Source organism: Limulus polyphemus, unplaced genomic scaffold, assembly GCF_000517525.1.
Source record: "Limulus polyphemus unplaced genomic scaffold, Limulus_polyphemus-2.1.2 Scaffold12605, whole genome shotgun sequence".
Taxonomy (NCBI): Eukaryota; Metazoa; Arthropoda; class Merostomata; order Xiphosura; family Limulidae; genus Limulus; species Limulus polyphemus.
In genome coordinates this window covers 6,000-10,885 of record NW_013678215.1, presented here as the reverse complement: position 1 = coordinate 10,885, position 4,886 = coordinate 6,000, and positions in this window count along the sequence as shown.

The following is a 4,886-nucleotide window of genomic DNA, read 5'->3' as shown; positions in this document are numbered from 1 at the left end:
AAACAGGAATGTAATACACTGGACATCACTAAACAGGAATGTAATACAAGATTGGTTTTGGGTCTTGGATTTCGGTGGTACTAACTGGAAGTGGTGAGGCCTGTCGAAATGTGTCTGTCTGAAATGATAAAAGCAACCATTAGTAAGAATGTAGTTAGCTGTAAGTTTGGATGTCCTGACAATTTTGATGAACTGAGGGGTTTGGGCTGTCGTTCTGGAGCGAATCAGGTGGACTGCGTGTGGTTCGTCTTTGTATCTTCTTCTAAGGACTGTTGGATTTCTTCCAGCGTGATTGAAGAGTCGACGTCTCTAAGAAAGACAGAATAAATATTAGTCTTACTTTTAGGGGTTGTGCAAGTTACATGAGGAAAGGCGTTGCACAAGTATGAAAGGTCAGCTTGGGTTGAGGGTTGATAAAAATTCTACCTCGTCGAAGGATCCGAGTATTGTTGGGTCGATGGATACTCCGGGTTTCAAATTGTCGATAAAGGCGATAATTTGACGCGGGGAGATAATGTAATCGGATTACCGGAGATAGTGACGCGGTTCCGAACGAAGAAAGTGCAGGCTTGGGAAACATCTTGACTGGAGAAAAAATGCGTCCTAAAAAAACCACAACAACAACAACAAAAAAGGGTCAGTGTATGTTTCGTTCGTTTTTCCTGGCAGTTATTTTGATTTAAAAATAATCATCTCCTAAGAAATAATTACTAATCAAGGGTGCTCGAAGATTAAACAATCCTCCTTCACCCTGCTCGTGGCATAAGGTTACATTTCAATTAGTGGTCAGCGGAGTAATGAGCCGTATGGGCGAAGGGGTAGTAGTAGTAGTAATGTCAGTGTATGTAAGCTGTTACAGGTCTTTATAATATCCTGGTGGATTGTGGAGGACGTGTTGTGACTGGTTTGTTTATCCCTGTTTCTGATTGGTGGAAAAAAATGCATGGTAGCCATACAGATTCTGCATTCTTTAATTTTTTCTTGTTTTCCAAAATTTGTCTCTGTCTCCGATTCTGGTTTTTCCCAGCCTATTTTGTGTCCAGTTGACATGTCTGTCTTTATGGGGTTTTTTATTCTTGTCACGAGTCTTTGATTAAAGTAGAGGTGTAGACGTTCTGTTTAAAACACTATGATATTTTTTGTGTTCTGTATTGATGGATTCCTTATCGCAAATGTTTTGCGATCTCTTGTTTAGAAATTATACCACGTTTTATCAAGGTTGAATGCTAGGACTTGAAGTATCTGTCAATGTGGATGGGTTTTCTGTATACAGTTGTAGTTTTTCCTCTCTTGTCTGCTGATGAGTTTGTCAAAAAAACGTAGACGATTTTGTTGCTCTCTTTCCACGATGAAGTGGAATATGTTGTCTATAGAATTAAGACGTTCTAGGAAGGCTGGTAAGTTTTCAAGACCGTGGCACCAGATAACAAAGGTGTCGTCAACATAACGTCACTATAAACTTGGTCTTATAGGTCTGGATGAGAGTGCTCTTTCTTCAATGTCTTTCGTAAAAATGTCTACTAAGATTGGAGAGAGTGGTCATCCCATGGCTACACCATCTGTTTGTTCGTTAATTCCTCGTTTTATTAGAATAAGTTGACTGTAGGCAAATGGTCGTTAGTTTAATGATGGCGTCTATCTTCATGTCACTTCTGTGTGGTAGAAAGTAGTCATTCAGCAGTCTTTGTCTGGTTATATGAAGAGTTTCTGAGGTTGGAAAATTGATGAATAGGTCTGTGACGTCAAAACTGGCCAGAATATCCTGGGATCTGATTGTAGCTTTCTGAGTTGTTCCATGAAATCTTTCAAGTCGTAAACCTGGTGTTCAGTATTCCCTCATAGTAGAGATAAGATAAGTAACAAGAAAGTAGCTAGTTGATGGCAAGGTGAGTTTATAGCACTAACTAAAGATTTTAAAGGTATGTTAGGTTTGTGTAGTTTAGTTAGTTCTTAAAACTAAGGGAGAAAACTATCGTTGGTTCTTAAGTCTTTGGCTAAATTCTCGGTGATTAAGTCTTGTTTCTTGACTTTATTTAGTGTTCTATTGATGAGTCTCTCAGTCTTTTCTGTGGGGGTCATTGGTCATCTTTTTTGTATTGGTGTTTGTCTAGTAACTGCTTGATCTTGGTGTCATAATCGTTGACGTCTACGATGACTATACTGCTTCCTTTGTCAACTGGAAGAATCTTGATATTGTTGTCCCGTTTTAGACGGTTCGGTGTATTACATTCCTGTTTAGTGATGTTCAGTGTATTACATTCCTGTTTAGTGATGTTCAGTGTATTACATTCCTGTTTAGTGATGTCCAGTGTATTACATTCCTGTTTATTGATGTTCAGTTTGGATTGACATGTCTTGTGATTCAGGAGTGGGTGAAGTTTGAGTAGCCTGGTTGGCGGTGGTTTTCTTTTGGGTGTTGTGGAACGTGGGCTTGAGGGTGGGTTAGGAAAGGTAGGGTGAGGCTTACGGTATGGTTTTTCTGCTTTGAAGTGATGTTAATCGAGATAGCAGCCGTGGGTTACGATGGGGTCTGCGGTTATCTTGGAAGTTGTGACAACTTTCATGAAAGTGGACGGTGAACCTGTTTTCTTTGATGGGATACGGTGGACTGCGTGGATCGTAGAGTTGGTTGTAATTTCGAGGGCTTGATGAATTTCCTCTGGCGTAAAGGATAAATGGTCATTCCTGAGAAATATTGAGTGGACACTGGCATTGCTGTTAGGGGTTTGGCAAGTGACGGGAGGGTTTGAAAACCAAGGGTGGCGAAGGAAGCGGACGTCTTCGAGTGTCTTGGGCTGGAGGAGTATATTTCCCTTGCGTAGACGACGGGTGCGCTCAGGGAATACTCTGGCTTGAGGCTTGTAGCAGCGGATGAAGTTGGCTGTGTCCCGCGGCGAGAAGTCGAGCGGTAGTTTATCGACGATGGCATAGTGTAGGAGACAGTCTCCATACTGGCATGTATCAGGGTCGATAGCTAGCGAGAGAAGCAAACCAGAGGTGACGTCGGTGTGGTGGCTATATCTTAAAAATCTAAACTCTATGTTTGAGTATCCTGGTTGGTCAGTTGTGAAAGTTTTCTTGCAGGTTCGCGTTTCTGTTGACTGGTTCGTGGAACACGGTGTAATCTGTGGTGGTAACTGAGTCGGGGATCTATAAATCATATGCCAAGAATTTAATGTGGGGGGAAACGGGAGTACCCCCGAGGAAACCCACTTTCACTGGTAACGATCAATCCGTTACCAGTGCCCGGCTAGCTAAAAGAAGTAAGTATGGAAGGCAAAGTGAAGTCTGGTGCTGGGGGTTGATTAACTTTTGGATGAGTTGTGGATTCTCCTGATGTTCGCCATGGTTTTATTGAGGTACAGGTTCAGGTTACGGGATGGGTTTAAAGGCGTGAAGTCCTCGGTGTCGCTGGTGAGTGGGCGGAGGGCACAGAAAGGTTCATTGGGTAGGTAGATTGGGTAGGTGTCAATTACTAGAGCGTTTGGTGAGATTGACGACGATGATGTAGAAAGTGGCACGGGGCTGAGAGGCGTCATTAGTTACTGGAAAGACTTGCGGCTGGGTCTGGATGCCTTTTTTTCTCCTTGTAGTGGTGGGTAGACAAGCTGTGTAAACTTAAAAAGGTAAACGTAAAAGTAGAAAGTAAAGAGTGAAGAGCAGAGTAAAGCAGATATAGGACAGATGGTCCATCAGGGCTGTGGGGATCTATAAATCATATGCCAAGAATTTAATGTAGACAAGCTGTGTAAACTTAAACAGGTAAACGTAAAAGTAGAAAGTAAAGAGTGAAGAGCAGATTAAAGCAGATATAGGACAGATGGTTCATCTGGGCTGATTAATTTCCTGTTTCTCAATTTAAGCCCATACTCCTAGACCACGCGCGGGATGGAGGATTGCTTAATCTTCGAGCACCCCTGATTCGTAATTATTTCTTCGGAAATAATTATTTTTAAATCAAAATAACTGCCAGAAATGAACGAACTGACGTCACCATTCCAGCCAACAAGTCTACACAGACCAGGTTCCAAGGACATCTACACTGAGACGCCACCTGAGCCCGTAGTTACCAACAAACAAGCTGAATCTCACTCACTGTTATTTAATTTTCAAAGAACGCGACCCCTGGCGCCTTCAGTGCTGCACGACGACAAACTTTGATAACATCTCCAAACAAATCACCCGCAACGACGAAGCTACCGACGACGACTAAAATCATGACTTTTCATGCCTTCACGACATTTTAGCTAGTTACACACATTTTAGACGTTAACTTGTTACTTTAAACCAGGAATGTGCAACTTCCTCAAGGGCGGATAGCGATTTTTAAATGTATTTCGTAAAAAGCAGAATTATAATAATAATCATATTTTAATATTATACAAGTTTTTATTTCTTAAATTTATAAGGCAATATTAAAAAGATATCTGGATTTCCCATAGTGTGAAAAATATGTCGTTTTATCTCAAGGCATCCCCTCTTCTTTAATTTATTCACCACCCCTCCAATAATTACGAGATTTAACGTAAATTACCCATTATAATATCGTCATCGCTCAAGCAAAGCATCATTTTCCTTAGCTTTCATCAAAAAATCAGACCCCTCTTGCCACACCCACCTTTCACATCCCCTCTTTCAGGATTTGTTAATAGTTTTCTCTCTCTTACGTTTAATACTATATTATTTATAACCAATATAAAGCCAAAGTTTCCATTATCAAATGACGACTTGTGTTACGTTGTTTTCTGTACAGAGAATTATCAGTTTCTCTTTTAGTACAAGCTTCGTTCCCACGGGAAGATATCGACTAACTTGGATGAATTTGTAACAGTTCTTATCACATAGTTATAAAGCTAAAAGAATTGTGATAGTTATGGGATGTTATT